General features: G+C 38.7%; 1 protein-coding gene across 1 annotated transcript in view; it reads left to right on the forward strand.

Moving 5' to 3' along the window:
* The window catches only part of MAN1A1 (mannosidase alpha class 1A member 1), a 692509-nt gene that overhangs the window by 479029 nt on the left and 193954 nt on the right, over positions 1 to 19526 (forward strand). The gene's annotated exons all lie outside the window — the stretch shown is intronic.

The following is a 19526-nucleotide window of genomic DNA, read 5'->3' on the forward strand; positions in this document are numbered from 1 at the left end:
TTATGCAACGTTTCGGGAACGCAGTCCCTTAAACATGCATCGCATAACTATCCGTTTATGTGTATTCAATAAAGGAAATTGTATTCATTGAAAGGTGCTGAGGATCATTCTTTTACAGTTTTAGACTTATTTTGACTTTCTGCTTAAAGGGACATGAAACCCCAAATGTTTCTTTCAAGATCCAGATAGAGCATGCAATTTTAAACAACTTATCAATTTTATTTCTAATATCTATTTTTTTTTATTCTCTTGATATCCTTTGTTGTACATGGGTGAGTTAATCACATGAGGCATATATGGCAGCCACTAATCAGCAGCTCCTGGGCCTACCTAAGTATTCTTTTCAATCAAAAAATACCAAGAGAACAGAACAAATTAGATTATAGAAGTACATTGGAAGTTGTTTAAAATAGCATGCTCCCTCTAAATCATTGAGTTTCATGTCCCTTTAAGGTTGTTTCTTCAGACATTAGCAGAGAGATTGTTGTTCCTTGTTTGTGTCCTAAGCCCAAGAATGCTTCATAGAGCCCTTTGCATACTTTGGACGTTGTTAGGGCATTAAAATTTTACATTGGTAGAAGCGTAAATAGTTTTTTGTAAAATATATTTAAATAATATTTTCTATGTGAAGGACATTGTAATGGGAAATATTTACATTAAAACATAATAGTAAATATTAAAATATTATTATAATAATTATAAAACATATATTTGTCTGGAAAAGAATCTAAAGGGCAAGATTTATCAATTTGCGAGTGGATGGACAGGATTCACATGTAGTGAACCTGTCCGTATCAAGTCGAAAAATTGTGGGACAAATGTGTTCCCTATATTTATCATTGCACAAGGGAACACTCGTGCAATACCTTTCCCCATACCCTCACACAACCAGTTGCATGAGAGCAGGGCTTGTCAATCACCCCGGTCCAATTAATCTGGCGTGATTTTCATCTACCCACTCCAGTTTGGCGCAGTTTATACCATGGCTTCATAAATATTAGTTGCAGGCTCAAATGTGTGAATCTGCAACCGATCTGAACATTCGCCTCATCATAGATTTGGCCCAAAGTGTGCATATGTATTTATAGTGTAGCGGTGTGCTTGATGCTGCACTTCTGACTCCCACTTCAAGCTTGGACGCACTTTTTGTCTGACACGCCACTCACTCACAGCCTGTCATAGTATAGCGGTGTACTATGACCGACTGTGAATGGCGGAGAAAAAGTGCGGAAGTGTCCTAAGCTTGAACTGGAATTATTTTTTTTTATATTTATATGAATCATTTTTCTCAGTGTATATATGAGTGACACACTTTATTTTAATGTATATGAATCATTTTTCTCAGTGTTTATATGAGTGTCACACTTTATTTTAATGTACTTATGTTGTGCTTGGTGCAACTTTTATTTTACCCCTTGCACTTTACGTTAGGTCTTCACACACACCAACCCGACGAGCATGAACTGAGTGTTCCACAATGCAAAGTTAAAAAAAACCTATTATATTTTGTACTGCCCAGTTTTAGATTTAACAACACATTTGTCTACAGTGCATTTTAAGGGTGCTTGAGATACTCTGGGTTTACCCATTTTGTCACTTCTGAGTAAAGAAATTTTTTCATGTTACTTATTTGCATACTACTATATCTCTAGAGCAGTGTTTTTCAACCAGTGTGCCGTGGCACACTAGTGTGCCGTGAGAGATCCTCAGGTGTGCCACGGCAGACTGACAACAGTGTGACATATTTGTTAAACTTTGCTTGTTACTCCCAGTGCAGGGGTAGTTTGTAGGAGGCATGGCATAACAGCACAATGCATACAGTATGTGTGTGTTTGTGTGTACGTGTATATATATATGCTGTATTAGGCTACAATGTGTGATTTTTATTTTTTTTTATTTTGGGATGGTGGTGTGCCACAGAATTTTTTTATGTAAAAAAGTGTGCCACGGCAAAAAAAAAGGTTAAAAATCACTGCTCTAGAGACCTATACTGGTAGCAAATGAGAAATGTGTAAGATCTGTATTTGCAGAGATCTTAGTGTGTTGCCCTTTCACAAGAAGAAATCAGACTCCAAAAAAAGCTGAATGCAGCAAGTGGCCACTGCGTTCAGCAGCTAACAAATCTGTTGAATGCACATGCCTAATCAAAAGCTTTGTAGAGACCCTTTGATTTGACACATTTGCATGCACACATACATTTACAATGCTAGCGCCTTGAAAATGTTTCTATAAAATGTGTAGTAAATGCTCTATAAATCATCTGTATATATAGAAGGACACATCCTTGTTTAGCTCCATAACATATACATGTTTCATAGCTGTAATAGTATTACACAGGGATTATTATTGCAATTTTATGCTGTGCGTTACCCTGGAAAAAAAATAGCTCCTGCATGATCTAAACAGTCACTGTTGTATGTTGCAGGTATAGGGACAGAGAAAAAAATATATAATTTAAAGGGAGAGTCTACTCCAAAATTATTATTGTTACAAAGATAGATAATCCCTTTATAACCCATTCCCCAGTTTTGCATAACCAACACAGTTATATTAATACACTTTTTACCTCTGTGATTACCTTGCGTCTAAGCCTCTGCAGATTGCCCCCTTATTTCATTTCTTTTGACAGACATGCATTTTAGCCAATCAGTGCTGACTCATAAATAACTCCACAGGAGTGAGCACAATGGTATCTATATGGCACCCATGAACTAGTGCTGTCTAACTGTGAAAAACTGTCAAAATGCACTAAGTTAAGAGGCAGCGTTCAAGGGCTTAGAAATTAGCATATGAGCCTACCTAGGTTCCGCTTTCAACAAAGCAAATTTGATGCTAAAAATAAATTGGAAAGTTGTTTAAAATTACATGCCATATCTGAATCATGAAAGTTTTTGACTAGACTTGACTAGACTGTCGCTTTAACTGGACGTTTAACTCACTTTTTTTTATAGGAGCATATCAATAAAACATGCTAATAATATTTTTGTCATATGTAAAAGCTGTTTTTACTTTATATGAAAATTAGAAATAAAAATGCTTGTTGGTGCATTACTGATATCCCGTATTAACCCATTAGTGACCACAGCACTTTTCCATTTTCTGACCGTTTGGGGCTAAGGCTATTTTTACATTTCTGCGGTGTTTGTGTTTAGCTGTAATTTTCCTCTTACTCATTTACTGTACCCACACATATTATATACCGTTTTTCTCGCCATTAAATGGACTTTCTAATGGTACCATTATTTTCATCATATCTTATAATTTACTCTAAATTTTTTTATAAAATATGATAAAAAAGGAAAAAAAACACACTTTTTCTAACTTTGACCCCCCAAAATCTGTTGCACATCAACAACCACCAAAAAACACCCATGCTAAATAGTTTCAAAATTTTGTCCTGAGTTTAGAAATACCCAATGTTTACATGTTTTTTGCTTTTTTGCAAGTTATAGGGCAATAAATACAAGTAGCACTTTGCTATTTCAAAACCACTTTTTTTCAAAATTAGCGATAGTTACATTGGAACACTAATATCTTTCAGGAATCCCTGAATATCCCTTGACATGTATATACAACCCAAAGTATTGATCTAGGCCCATTTTGGTATATTTCAAGCCAAAATTTCACTGCCAAATGCGATCAAATAAAAAAAAATTGTAAACTTTTTCACAAACTTTTTCACAAACGTTAGGTTTCTAACTGAAATTATTTACAAACAACTTATGCAATTATGGCATAAATGGCTGTAAATGCTTCTCTGGGATGCCCTTTGTTCAGAAATAGCAGACATTTATGGCTGTGGCATTACTTTTTGGTAATTAGAAGGCTGCTAAATTCTGCTGCGCACCACACTTGTATTATGCCCAGCAGTGAAGGGGTTAATTAGGTAGCTTGTAGGGAGCATGTAGGGTTAATTTTAGCTTTAGTGTAGTAGACAACCCAAAGTATTGATCTGGGCCCATTTTGATGTATTTCATGCCACCATTTCACCGCCAAATTCGATCAAATAAAAAAAATAGTTAACTTTTTCACTAACTTTGGGTTTCTCACTGAAATTATTTACAAATAGCTTGTGCAATTATTGTACAAATGGTTGTAAATGCTTCTCTGGGATCCCCTTTGTTCAGAAATAGCAGACATATATGGCTTTGGCATTGCTTTTTGGTAATTAGAAGGCCGCTAAATACAGCTGCGCACCACACTTGTAATATGCCCAGCAGTGACAGGCTTAATTAGGTAGCTTGTAGGGAGCTTGCAGACACATCCAACCCCATGATCCCTCCCACCCCACAATTGTCCCATCCATCTTAAGTACTGACAGAAAGTCTGCCAGTGCTAAAATAAAAGCTATCTTTGATTTTTTTAAAAATTTTAAAGCATATTTACATATGCTGCTCTGTAGGATCCCCCCTTAGCCCGCAACCTCCCTGATCTCCCCCCCCCCAAACAGCTCTCTAACCCTCCCCCACTAACTATTTCCCACCATTTTGGGTACTGGCAGCTGTCTGCCAGTATCCACTTTGCACTTGAATGTGTGTGTTTTTTTGTTTTTTTTTAAATAATTTTTTTTTCTGTAGTGTAGCTGCCCCCCCTGCATACCCTATCCCCTCCCCCTCCTAGATCTATTTTATAAAATTATTTTCCCCCTCCTCTCCCACCCACAACCGCCACCCACCACCCTGTCCCACCACTTTTAATTTTTTCAGCCCGGATCGCGGGCGCACACGTGCACGCGTGGGTGCGCATGTGCACGCACCCGGCGATCTTTCCCAACTGCTGTCCGGAAGATTGCCAGCGATGGGCCGCCCACCCGCCTCCCTGTAGCTGCTCCCACCCACCAACGATCGGCACCATCGCTGGCCGATGCAGAGAGGGCCACAGAGTGGCGCTCTCGGCATCGGTGTGCTAAAAAAGGTATTGCAGTGATGCCTCAATATTGAGGCATCACTGCGATACCTTAGAAGCTGCAGGATCGCTTCCAGAGCTTCAAACCCCAGAGGATATGCCAGGCACGTCCTTGGTCGTTAAGTGACCTCCAATGGAGCACGTGCCTGGCACGTCCTTGGTCGTTAAGGGGTTAATGTTCTCATCTTGTGGAAACCAGTAAGCTTCTGCTAACCCGACAAGGAAAAGTTATTCTTTTCAGTCCAGGAACATAATTTTTAAGAACAAATACAGCAATCACTTTGAAATGCCTTCTATTAGATGGGACCAAATACAAAGTACCTTAAATACATGATTCGTGGGGGATTACTGCAGTAGTCATTTTAAAGGAACAGAAAACACTATTTCAGTTGTGTTTCCATAGAATAACATAGCAGCCAAATCTTAATGTTTTAAAACAAATTAACTTGCCACTTTACAGATCATTAGTTAGGCCAAATCTGGAATAATTTGTACAGTTCTGGAGACCATATCTTCAGAAATATATAAATAAACTAGAAGCTGTCCAAAAGAGGGCTACTAAAATGGTATATGGTCTAAAATATAAAACATACAAAGAAAGACTCTATGGTCAAATATATGAAGGGACTTAATAAAGTAGAAGCTGAAAGCATTTTCCACAAAAAAATAAATGCCAAAATAAGGGGTCACAATCTAAAGTTAGAGGGTAGTAGATTCAGGAAAAATTTGAGGAAGCATTTTTTACAGAAAGGGTGGTGGATTCATGGAATAAACTTCCATCTGAGGTGGTAAATACAAAGACTGTAAAGGAATTTAAAAATGCTTGGGACGTGCATAAGGCTATCCTAGGAAAAAAAGTAACATGTAATATAGGTAGACTTGATGGGCCTTTTTGGTTCTTATCTACCGTCAAATTCTATGTTTCTATTAACATCCTTTTTACTGCAATTATTTTTTAATAGCCAAACTCTACCAACCATTTGCCTTATTTGGAGAAGCCAATCTGGGCTTTAGTCTGCAGACAATAAGGCTAGCCCAGGCTATATTGTTAGTATAGAGTGTGTTTTGCAGTTATCTAAAAGCCAGTTAGGGACATATATGTAGCAGAGTTTGCCTTGACAAGTCAGCAGGGTGCATTTCAAGTTTTGCGAATCAGAAATTGCTCAGTTTTCAGAGATACATTATATGAAAAGGGGACAAAATAAATAGTTAAAATATTTTGCAGCGTTGCTTCATTATGCATATCTAAACATTTTATATAAACATCTCAGTGTTTACTGTCCCTTTTAAGATTGCTTCATGTAGGTTTTATGTTCAATGTGCAGTCAAGCAACAATCTCTGCATAGAAAAAAAAACTTAAGAGGGTATGACAAGCTGTTACCATGGGTACCTCATCACTTTCATGCCTTATGTAAATGCTTGCTTGTTTAATTTTTACCAGAGATACCAGTTTTCTTTTTGTTAAAAATATTGTAAGCCTATTCTTTTATTTCTATTCCTTAAAGGGATATGGTACCCAGAAGTTCTCTTATTGTGTATAGGAAAGAGCAACCGTTAACCTCTTAACTGCCAGGAATTTTAGAGAAAAAGTTGCCCAAAGTACCAGAGAATTTTTAGCAGTTTGCCAGTATGCAGTTTGGGGCCTTTTATTTATTTATGTATTTCAGTACTGTAGGGGGTCCCTCAATTCCCTCCCACTCTTACCCTCCTACTGCCTGCCACCAAATTTGTTACTAATACTGGCAGCTAGTTTGCTAGTAACAAATAACTTTTTTTATGTTTGTTTCATTTTTTTCCTATAGTGTAGCAAACTTCCGCCCCCCTCCAAGATCCCTTCTTTCCATAGCACAGGGTCCCTCTCCCCTTCCAGCATGTGCCATGGTGTAGGGCCCCATCCCTTCCTCTCCCCGGCCTCACATTTTTTTCTGTAGCATAGGGAACTCCACCCCATACCTCTTACCACCCACCCGCTCTGATCCCAGCTCTCCACCTCATGGCAATAACCTATATAGGCAGTAACATTGCCTTTATTGGATCTGCCTTCATTTGATAACGGCGCATGATCAGTGCTCCATTACCATATGAAGGCAAATGCCTTCTGCCTCCAAGTTGCGGTTTAGCAGCAGGCCTGCAACTTGTGCCAGAGTCTTTCTAGGTACTGCGTCAACTTAAGAACGCTGGGCAAAGTACTGTATGACATAGTGTCTACGTCTATTTGGAGCAACAAGGGTTGATAATAATAATGATTACATGAAAAAAAGTATATAAAAGTGCAAATAGAAAATGTTCTAATATTATATGCAAGCACAATTATTTAAGGTCAGCTTCTTGCAAATCTAGATAAAGGTCATCTCCATTGCAGAAGTGCACATCACATGAGCAAATGACAAGAGGCATAGGCGTAGCCACCAGTTATCAACGATCTCCCAGCCGTGCATTGCTGCTCCTGAGCATGTTCTATCTAAACCCTTAATTATGACTGTCATGTCCCATTAAAGGGACACTGAACCCAATTTTTTTCTTTCATGATTCAGATAGAGCATGCAATTTTAACCAACTTTCTAATTTACTCTTATTATCAAATTTTCTTCATTCTCTTGGTATCTTTATTTTAAATGCAAAAATGTATGTTTAGGCCCATTTTTGGTGAAGAACCTGGGTTGTTCTTGCTGAGTGGTGGATAAATGTATCCATCAATGAATAAGTGCTTTCCATGGTACTGAACCAAACAAATAGCTTAGATGCCTTATTTTTCAAATACAGATAGCAAGAGAACAAAGAAAATTTGATAATAGGAGTAAATTAGAAAGATGCTTAAAATTGCATGCTCTATCTGAATCATGAAATAAAAAATTTGGGTTGTTTCCCTTTAAGTAAAGTCCTGGGATTTTAGTGCTCATTGGTTGAGAGGGATAACTCACACAGGAACAGTTGGATTTTATTTTGCACAGAAACATCTACTTTTAAAATAAAAAAACACAAAACATTGGCATACAATTTTTAAGCATTTTGAGATTTAGAGTATTATCTTCCTTTTACTGAAAAAATAAGTTATTTTTAGCAGTGCAAGGGATGTGGTGTTTAGTGTTTGACCCACACCCTAGCTGGGCTCCTGGAAGTGGGTCACCCAGCCCTGTATTCTTCTTTTCCCTCCTCTTGTTCTTCTCTTTTTTCCCTTTCTTTCACACTTGTATGGATATCTTATTACCTCATTATCTTAATGTGACAGCACTTCTGGTCACACTTAAATGTAGGTTGCAAATAAATAAATATGCTTGAATATGTGTTGCACCCTGATTACCAATTAACATTTGCTCCGAGATATCTGTACAAACTGAGCTTTTGTTTTATTATTATCCTAATTATAATTAAAAACTAATCCTTATGACTCACATTTAAATGCACAAGGACATTTGCTATATTTGTTATTAATAACTTTCTCTTTTTCCTTGACATTATTGTATTTGTGTTTGAACAATATTTTTAAATAAAGGTTTATTTAAAAAAAAAAAAAGTTATTATTAGCTAATGGCAAGTTAAAATTCTGTCTTGACACACACTAACTTAATGCAGTAACAGTTTCCCGGAGAGATACTAAAAGAATAAAGGTTGTATTTGAATCTGTATAACAATTTGAGAAAAAATCCATGTATTCTCTAAAATGAATAAAGTTATTTATTCCGTGGAGGTCTTCAAGTAAACAAGATTATTTTTCATAATAAATGTTCTAGTAATATTATGGATGGTCGAAAACACATAATAATTTTAAAGGTTGTTTCATATGGAATAAAAGCCTTTTTTGAACTTTATGCAATTTCCTTATACAGTAAAGGAAAATAACATCTTCAAATTCCAAATAAGACTTTTGAAATATTTGACTAGACAACCATAAACAATTACAATCTATAGCAACCACTTGGATCAACAGTATATGATTTGTCTGAGTTTTGTACAGGAAAATTATAGTTCTTGGAACTTAATAGCAACAGTTTCAGACATTTGCAGTATAGACATTACAAACACAACGCAATCAAAGGGTTAATCATATGTTTTGGTCTGTTATGAGAACTTAGTCTTTGACAGTGTTTCATAGGATTGCTAAAAAGACAGTTTTTCTATGAATAAACATAGTTATGGGCACAGCCAGCTTGGTTTCTTTTAGTTTTGCAAAAATGCCTTAATGATCATGTCCTTCTTAATATTAGGAGAGTCCACAACATCATTCCTTGCTGTTGGTATATACTGAACCTGACCACCAGGAGGAGGCAAAGACAACCCAACAAAAGACTAAAATACTTCTCCCACTTCCCCCATCCCCTAGTCATTCTTTGCCTTTCGTCACAGGAGGATGACAGAGAAGTGTCAGAAGATTTGGGGTAGTTCCTTAGGAAGGGTATCTGCCCTTCGATATGGGACTGGAGTTTTAAGTAGTCTTGTCAGCCTCTCAGTGAGAGCATTGACAAAAGTTAGAGTCTGGAGATGCAGGGATAGTCTTTCTACAAACCCATCCAGACTACCTGCTAACAACTCCTAAGCAATCAGTGTTGACGAGTTTCTCTGCCTGCTTGTTCTCTCACTCAAGTCCATATCAGGATCGATAATACAAGACTGTCACACTTGAGAGGCTGTGTTTCTGTTTCACAGCATGGATTCTGGTAGACAGGGTCACAGTGTGGCTGCTTTTATCTTAATAGAATCATGGGTTAATATCTCCTGAGGGGAATTATTGAACAGTGGGGATTAATCAAATGTGATGCTTTGATTTTATGCTGCTTTATGTGTGAGATTTTATTGGGCTCATAGGCTGTTTATGTGGCTGGAATGCACAGGCTTTTACTTTCACTTTGAGTGCTGCGCAGCTTGTAGCTTGGCACGCTTTTCTCATAGCAGGGGTGGTCCTGCCTTGTGCACCATGTGACCGGGAGTGGTCTCGCTTTCATTTCCTCTTTGCTTACTGTGCTGGCTGTTGGAGAAGACGCTGTTTCTCTGTATTGTCTGGTTCTAGGAGGTGGTGAGTGTCCCAGCCATTGGGAGTATAAAGGTGTTGTTTTTGAGAAATAAAGATTGTTTATTTTATGTGCTGCTGTTATTAGCTTAAGCTATGGAGGATTCTGATATATTAGAGGGTGCTCCCTCTTTTCCATATAGTAATGCCTGTTTATATTGCGAGGAGGCTTTGGTATGCCTGCCCTCTGTTATGTTTCATATGCCTTGACAAGGTTATTCAGTCAAAGAAGGTTAACCCTTTTAGTACCACTGAGCCTTCCACCTCTGAGGACTCGCCGTCCCGTGAGGTGCATGCCCAACATTCATCTCCTACACACGCAGCTTCCCGTAGCACGCTTAATCTTCAATCTGGAGGGGATCTTTTACCGCCAGATTTTACCGCACAGTTACAAACGCCGGTGTCTTCGGACCTCAGTGCTAAACGCAAGTGAAAGGTTAAACATAGCTCTCCTGCCCCGGGGTCATCATGTAATTTATTGGATTTTACTGCTCTAAGTTATCCGAGGATGAGTTGCACGCTGAGGCTTCAGAGGATGAAATTTCTGGGACGGAGTCTGCTGCCTATAAGCTTCCTGCTGCGGAGAAACCAGCCTTTAGATTTAAGATTGAACACTTTTATGTTTTCTTCTAAAGGAAGTCCTGTCTACATTAGAGGTTCCAGAGGCCAAGCTGCCTGATGAACCTTTGATTCCTAAATTAGACAGAGTTTACGAGGACATGGTAGTGCCTTTAACTGTTCCTGTGCCAGTAAAGATGGCAAACATTATTAAGAACGAATGGGACAGAATTGGATCTTCCTTTTCCCCTTTGTCTACCTTTAAAAAATGATTCCCGGTCTCGGACACTCAATTGGAGTTGTGGGGTTCCGTCCCTAAGGTGGATGGCGCTATCGCCATGCTTGCCAAAAGCACTACTATCCCACTTGAGGATAGCTTGTCGTTCAGAGAGCTGATGGATAAAAAGATGGAAACTCTTCTAAGAAAAATGTTTCAACATACGGGATATTTGTTAAAACCGGTAGTAGATGTTGCTGTGGTTGCTGGAGCAGCTACCTACTGGTGTGACTCGTTATCGGATTAATCGAGGTGGAGGGTCCTCTTAACATTATCCTGGAAATAATTAAGGCCCTGAGAATTGCTAATTTGTTTTATCTGTGATGCAAGCATGCAGATTATTCGCCTGAATGCTAAGGCTTTTGGCTTTTCGGTTCAGGCCCGTCTTTTGCTCTGGCTGAAGTCCTGGTCTACGGATATAACTTTTTAAGTCCAGACTTCTTTCTCTCCCCTTTAAGGGAAAGATTTTATTTGGTCCAGGCCTGGACTCAGTTATCTCCACGGTTACAGGGGGCAAGGGTGCCTTCCTACTGAGTGATAAAAAGATCAAGTCTAAGGGACAAGTTTCTAATTTTCGTTGCTTTCGTTCTGATAAATCCCAATGACAACAGTCCTCCGCTAAGCCTGAGGAAACCAAAAGTACTTGGAAGGCGGCTCAGTCCTGGAATAAGTCCAAGCAGAGCAAGTAGCCCGCCAAGACTAAATCGGCATGAAGGGGCGGCCCCTGATCCGGCTCTGGATTGTTTAGGGGCAGACTGTCGCTCTTTTCAGACGCTTGGTTCAGGGACATGCAGGATCCATGGCTCCTGGAGGTCATAGCTCAGGGATACAAGATAGGTTTCAAGTGTCATCCACCCAAGGGCAGATTTCTTCTCTCAATCCTGTCTTCCAGACCAGAAAAGAGGGATTTCTTTCATGTAATTAGCAAGAGTCCATGAGCTAGTGACGTATGGGATATACATTCCTACCAGGAGGGGCAAAGTTTCCCAAACCTCAAAATGCCTATAAATACACCCCTCACCACACCCACAAATCAGTTTTACAAACTTTGCCTCCTGTGGAGGTGGTGAAGTAAGTTTGTGCTAGATTCTACGTTGATATGCGCTCCGCAGCAGGTTGGAGCCCGGTTTTCCTCTCAGCGTGCAGTGAATGTCAGAGGGATGTGAAGAAAGTATTGCCTATTTGAATTCAATGATCTCCTTCTACGGGGTCTATTTCATAGGTTCTCTGTTATCGGTCGTAGAGATTCATCTCTTACCTCCCTTTTCAGATCGACGATATACTCTTATATATACCATTACCTCTACTGATTCTCGTTTCAGTACTGGTTTGGCTTTCTACTACATGTAGATGAGTGTCCTGGGGTAAGTAAGTCTTATTTTTGTGACACTCTAAGCTATGGTTGGGCACTTTTATATAAAGTTCTAAATATTTGTGTTTAAACATTTATTTGCCTTGATTCAGGATGTTCAATATTCCTTATTTCAGACAGTCAGTTTCATTATTTGGGATAATGCATTTGAATAATCAATTTTTTTCTTACCTTAAAATTTGACTTTTTTTCCCTGTGGGCTGTTAGGCTCGCGGGGACTGAAAATGGTTCATTTTATTGCGTCATTCTTGGCGCAGACTTTTTTGGCGCAAAAAAATTCTTTGTTATTTCCGGCGTCATACTTGTCACGGGAAGTTACGTCATTTTTGACGTTTTTTTTGCGCCAAAAGTGTCGGCGTTACCGGATGTGGCGTCATTTTTGGCGCCAAAAGCATTTAGGCGCCAAATAATGTGGGCGTCTTTTTTGGCGCTAAAAAATATGGGCGTCATTATTGTCTCCACATTATTTAAGTCTCATTGTTTATTGCTTCTGGTTGCTAGAAGCTTGTTCACTGGCATTTTTTCCCATTCCTGAAACTGTCATTTAAGGAATTTGATCAATTTTGCTTTATATGTTGTTTTTTCTATTACATATTGCAAGATGTCCCAGATTGACCCTGAATCAGAAGATACTTCTGGAAAATCGCTGCCTGATGCTGGATCTACCAAAGTTAAGTGTATTTGCTGTAAACTTATGGTATCTGTTCCTCCAGCTGTTGTTTGTAATGAATGCCATGACAAACTTGTTAATGCAGATATTTCCTTTAGTAATGTTACATTACCTGTTGTTGTTCCATCAACATCTAATACTCAGAGTGTTCCTGTTAACATAAGAGATTTTGTTTCTAAATCCATTAAGAAGGCTTTGTCTGTTATTCCTCCTTCTAGTAAACGTAAAAGGTCTTTTAAAACTTCTCATTTTTCAGATGAATTTTTAAATCAACATCATCATTTTGATTCTGATAATGATTCCTCTGGTTCAGAGTTTTCTGTTTCAGAGGTTGATGCTGATAAATCTTCATATTTGTTTAAAATGGAATTTATTCGTTCTTTACTTAAAGAAGTCTTAATTGCATTAGAAATAGAGGATTCTGGTCCCCTTGATACTAAATCTAAACTTTTAAATAAGGTTTTTAAATCTCCTGTAGTTATTCCAGAAGTTTTTCCTGTCCCTGATGCTATTTCTGAAGTAATCTCCAGGGAATGGAATAATTTGGGTAATTCATTTACTCCTTCTAAACGTTTTAAGCAATTATATCCTGTGCCATCTGACAGATTAGAGTTTTGGGACAAAATCCCTAAGGTTGATGGGGCTATCTCTACTCTTGCTAAACGTACTATTATTCCTACGGCAGATAGTACTTCCTTTAAGGATCCTTTAGATAGGAAAATTGAATTCATTTCTGAGAAAAGCTTACTTATGTTCAGGTAATCTTCTTAGACCTGCTATATCTTTAGCGGATGTTGCTGCAGCTTCAACTTTTTGGTTGGAAGCTTTAGCGCAACAAGTAACAGATCATAATTCTCATAGCATTGTTAATCTTCTTCAACATGCTAATAATTTTATTTGTGATGCCATCTTTGATATCATTAGGGTTGATGTCAGGTATATGTCTCTAGCTATTTTAGCTAGAAGAGCTTTATGGCTTAAAACTTGGAATGCTGATATGTCTTCTAAGTCAACTTTGCTTTCCCTTTCTTTCCAGGGTAATAAATTATTTGGTTCACAGTTGGATTCTATTATTTCAACTGTTACTGGAGGGAAAGGCACTTTTTTTACCACAGGATAAAATATCTAAAGGTAAATTTAGGTCTAATAATCGTTTTCGTTCCTTTCGTCACAATAAGGAACAAAAGCCTGATCCTTCCCCTTCAGGAGCGGTATCAGTTTGGAAACCATCTCCAGTCTGGAATAAATCCAAGCCTTTTAGAAAGCCAAAGCCAGCTCCCAAGTCAACATGAAGGTGCGGCCCTCATTCCAGCTCAGCTGGTAGGGGGCAGATTACGATTTTTCAAAGAAATTTGGATCAATTCAATTCACAATCTTTGGATTCAGAACATTGTTTCAGAAGGGTACAGAATAGGCTTCAAGATAAGGCCTCCTGCAAGAAGATTTTTTCTTTCCCGTGTCCCAGTAAATCCAGTGAAGGCTCAAGCATTTCTGAAATGTGTTTCAGATCTAGAGTTGGCTGGAGTAATTATGCCAGTTCCAGTTCTGGAACAGGGGCTGGGGTTTTACTCAAATCTCTTCATTGTACCAAAGAAGGAGAATTCCTTCAGACCAGTTCTGGATTTAAAAATATTGAATCATTATGTAAGGATACCAACATTCAAAATGGTAACTATAAGGACTATTCTGCCTTTTGTTCAGCAAGGGCATTATATGTCCACAATAGATTTACAGGATGCATATCTGCATATTCCGATTCATCCAGATCACTATCAGTTTCTGAGATTCTCGTTTCTGGACAAGCATTACCAATTTGTGGCTCTGCCGTTTGGCCTAGCTACAGCTCCAAGGATTTTTACAAAGGTTCTCGGTGCCCTTCTGTCTGTAATCAGAGAACAGGGTATTGTGGTATTTCCTTATTTGAACGATATCTTGGTACTTGCTCAGTCTTCACATTTAGCAGAATCTCATACGAATCGACTTGTATTGTTTCTTCAAGATCATGGTTGGAGGATCAATTTACCGAAAAGTTCATTGATTCCTCAGACAAGGGTAACCTTTTTAGGTTTCCAGATAGATTCAGTGTCCATGACTCTGTCTCTGACAGACAAGCGACGTCTAAAATTGGTTTCAGCTTCTCGAAACCTTCAGTCTCAATCATTCCCTTCGGTAGCCTTATGCATGGAAATTCTAGGTCTTATGACTGCTGCATCGGACGCGATCCCCTTTGCTCGTTTTCACATGCGACCTCTTCAGCTTTGTATGCTGAACCAGTGGTGCAGGGATTATACAAAGATATCGCAATTGATATCTTTAAAACCGATTGTACGACACTCTCTGACGTGGTGGACAGATCACCATCGTTTAGTTCAGGGGGCTTCTTTTGTTCTTCCAACCTGGACTGTGATTTCAACAGATGCAAGTCTGACAGGTTGGGGAACTGTTTGGGGGTCTCTGACAGCACAAGGGGTTTGGGAATCTCAGGAGGTGAGATTACCAATCAATATTTTGGAACTCTGTGCAATTTTCAGAGCTCTTCAGTCGTGGCCTCTTCTAAAGAGAGAGTCGTTAATTTGTTTTCAGACGGACTATGTCACAACTGTGGCATATATCAATCATCAAGGAGGGACTCACAGTCCTCTGGCTATGAAAGAAGTATCTTGAATACTGGTATGGGCGGAATCCAGCTCCTGTCTAATTTCTGCGGTTCATATCCCAGGTATAGACAATTGGTCAGTCGCCAAACGTTACATCCGGGAGAATGGTCTCTTCACCCAGAGGTATTTCTTCAGATTGTTCAAATGTGGGGTCTTCCAGAAATAGATCTGATGGCTTCTCATCTAAACAAGAAGCTTCCCAGGTATCTGTCCAGATCCAAGGATCCTCAGGCGGAAGTAGTGGATGCATTGTCGCTTCCTTGGAAGTATCATCCTGCCTATATCTTTCCGCCTCTAGTTCTTCTTCCAAGAGTAATTTCCAAGATTCTGAAGGAATGCTCGTTTGTTCTGCTGGTGGCTCCAGCATGGCCTCACAGGTTTTGGTATGCGGATCTTGTCCGGATGGCCACTTGCCAACCGTGGACTCTTCCGTTAAGACCAGACCTTCTGTCGCAAGGTCCATTTTTCCATCAGGATCTCAAATCCTTAAATTTAAAGGTATGGAGATTGAACGCTTGATTCTCAGTCAAAGAGGTTTCTCTGACTCTGTGATTAGAGAAGATATATTATCGAGTCTGGAAGATTTACATTTCTTGGTGTCTTTCTCATCATTTTTCCTGGCATTCTTTTAGAATTCCGAGAATTTTACAGTTTCTTCAGGATGGTTTGGATAAAGGTTTGTCTGCAAGTTCCTTGAAAGGACAAATCTCTGCTCTTTCTGTTCTTTTTCACAGAAAGATTGCTAATCTTCCTGATATTCATTGTTTTGTACAAGCTTTGGTTCGTATAAAACCTGTTAAGTCAATTTCTCCTCCTTGGAGTTTGAATTTGGTTCTGGGGGCTCTTCAAGCCCCTCCGTTTGAACCTATGCATTCACTGGACATTAAATTACTTTCTTGGAAAGTTTTGTTTCTTTTGGCCATCTCTTCGGCTAGAAGAGTTTCTGAATTATCTGCTCTTTCTTGTGAGTCTCCTTTTCTGATTTTTCATCAGGATAAGGCGGTGTTGCGAACTTCTTTTAAATTCTTACCTAAGGTTGTGAATTCTAACAACATTAGTAGAGAAATTGTGGTTCCTTCATTGTGTCCTAATCCTAAGAATTCTAAGGAGAGATCATTGTATTCTTTGGATGTAGTTAGAGCTTTGAAATATTATGTTGAAGCTACTAAGAATTTCCGAAAGACTTCTAGTCTATTTGTTATCTTTTCCGGTTCTAGGAAAGGTCAGAAGGCCTCTGCCATTTCTTTGGTGTCTTGGTTGAAATCTTTAATTCATCATGCTTATGTCGAGTCGGGTAACTCTCCGCCTCAAAGGATTACAGCTCATTCTACTAGGTCAGTTTCTACTTCCTGGGCGTTTAGGAATGAAGCTTCGGTTGATCAGGTTTGCAAAGCAGCAACTTGGTCTTCTTTGCATACTTTTACTAAATTCTACCATTTTGATGTGTTTTCTTCTTCTGAAGCAGTTTTTGGTAGAAAAGTTCTCCAGGCAGCTGTTTCAGTTTGATTCTTCTGCTTATAATTTCAGTTTTTTTCATTATAAGATTTAAACTTTATTTTGGGTGTGGATTATTTTCAACGAAATTGGCTGTCTTTATTTTATCCCTCCCTCTCTAGTGACTCTTGCGTGGAAGATCCACATCTTGGGTATTCATTATCCCATACGTCACTAGCTCATGGACTCTTGCTAATTACATGAAAGAAAACATAATTTATGTAAGAACTTACCTGATAAATTCATTTCTTTCATATTAGCAAGAGTCCATGAGGCCCACCCTTTTTGTGGTGGTTATGATTTTTTTGTATAAAGCACAATTTTTCCAATTCCTTATTTTTTATGCTTTCGCACTTTTGTCTTATCACCCCACTTCTTGGCTATGCGTTAAACTGATTTGTGGGTGTGGTGAGGGGTGTATTTATATGCATTTTGAGGTTTGGGATACTTTGCCCCTCCTGGTAGGAATGTATATCCCATACGTCACTAGCTCATGGACTCTTGCTAATATGAAAGAAATGAATTTATCAGGTAAGTTCTTACATAAATTATGTTTTTTTTTTTAGGGTGCGTGCGGGATCTGGCATTTACATGTAGCACTAGCTGAGTCGATCAAAACAAGAAAACTCTTGAGTATAACCTCTATACTACCAGTAACAACAATTTCCGTACTATATTAATAACAGGGCTTGAAAAATTAAACTCTCCCCCCCCAAAAAAAAAATAAAATAAAAACACAACAAACAATTTTAGCTCCTTTTTTCTAAATTTCTTACAATTGGAGACAAAGAATGCATGAAGAGTGCATGCAACCTCACTGACAGCCAGAGCTTTGTAATCAAAAGGCATATAATAACTAAATATTGAATCACATGAAAGTGGTCCTGATCTGTAGAAAGTTGATTACAGAAGATATTTTAGCTTAAAGTGAAAGTAAATTTGAGTATATCACTAGATATGCTTATATAAATCTATTAAAAATTACATCACTTTCATTCATTTCATCATTTTTTATAAAGTTGTATCTATCATCATTTATTTACCCTTAAAGCTGCAATACTTGTTGGCCGTTCCTCCGCCTGCATATTAAAAAAATGTGTTTTCAGTCGTGACGAAACAGCTGTATCAGAATTTCATTGGTCCCCCATGGGCGTCTAGCCTGTTCTATTTACGTCCCCATTTTCAAATGTGCATGTGGCTATCCTTAAAGTTCATCCACGATCCTATGCGCGTTCACGATAGCCTCATGCGCATTTAGAACTTCAAAGGAAATCCCTTAGTGACGTAACTCAATTGAAACAATATACTTTCACTTGCTCGTTAGTCATCGGGGAAATCTCTGCTTACAAACAAATTTAAACTATCGCCACACCCATACTAAACAATGAATCAAGTGATGCAATGTTTAGTATCGGAGTGGAGCTCGTATCATTGCGCATGCGCAAAATATTGGGCTCACAAGAGCGTGCATGGCTAATGATGTATAGAGCGGGTGGGACCTCTCTTTCCTCTAACACTTGTAAACCCGGAAGCTAGCAGGGGGCGGAGGAAGCTAGCAAAAGGTACACAATATTAAATATAAATTTCCTAAGTATAGGAACTTTTTTTAAAACATAAAAAGTTAGCGACTATCCATTATGGGAGATGTATTATCGATAGCGTTGTTGGCGTAACTAAAAATTTACTTTCACTTTAAAATGTTCTCATTAGCCACATCCCAATTTAAAGAGACTTTAAGCAGCCAATCAAGGTTCTAGTCCTGGTTTTCGCAAGGGAGCATACTTCTGGCATGTGCGGGTACAGCCACTTTATTACCTTTTTCAGTTTAAAGGGCCAGTGTGATTACCAGACATAATAAGTTAATACAAGTTTTAAAGTTATAAATTTTTTTTTATATTTTTACCTCTAAGTATCTCGCTCCTGTGTGTTCCCTGCGCTATGCTGACACTTCCTTAGAAAAGGGCTGAGATGTTCGCAACTACTAACACACCCCCTCCAACCACATCAAATATGCAAAGCTCCTGTGAACACTTGTTGGCTGTGCCTGCGCAGTATCCCTGCAATCAAACATGCATGGGCTCATACTTCTTCACGTGCACTCGTTTTAAAGCTTTAAAGTGTAACAGATTTCAGCATCTAACAACTGCAAACACACCACCAGTATATGGCAAACAAAGTTTTATTTGTTTTTTTTATGTACCTATAGCTTCTGCCTCCCTAATGTGTAAGAAGTTTTTTTTTGTTTTTTTTGCCTTCAACAACCACTTTCTGTAGAGGAAGAGCAGTTCTGAAACAAATAGCTGTGCACGGGCTCAGCTCTTCACATTAGCAGTGATGTAATCTCCCCCCCCCCCCCATCACAGAGCTGTAGAAGTAGGTAGGCTCAATAGCATGCATGTGGGGAGCACTATGTGGCAGCAGTGTTTGTAACAATAGTATGCATATAGTGTGCAAGGCACAAGCACTTTGCCTACCTAGTTTCACATTGAGAGGAGATACATTTTACTCAGAGACCAAGAGAGAGCTCATTTTGATAATAGCAGTGAATTGTAAAGTTTATACAATTGCACGCTGATCTGAATCCTAA

Source organism: Bombina bombina, chromosome 4 (genome assembly GCF_027579735.1).
Source record: "Bombina bombina isolate aBomBom1 chromosome 4, aBomBom1.pri, whole genome shotgun sequence".
NCBI lineage: Eukaryota > Metazoa > Chordata > Amphibia > Anura > Bombinatoridae > Bombina > Bombina bombina.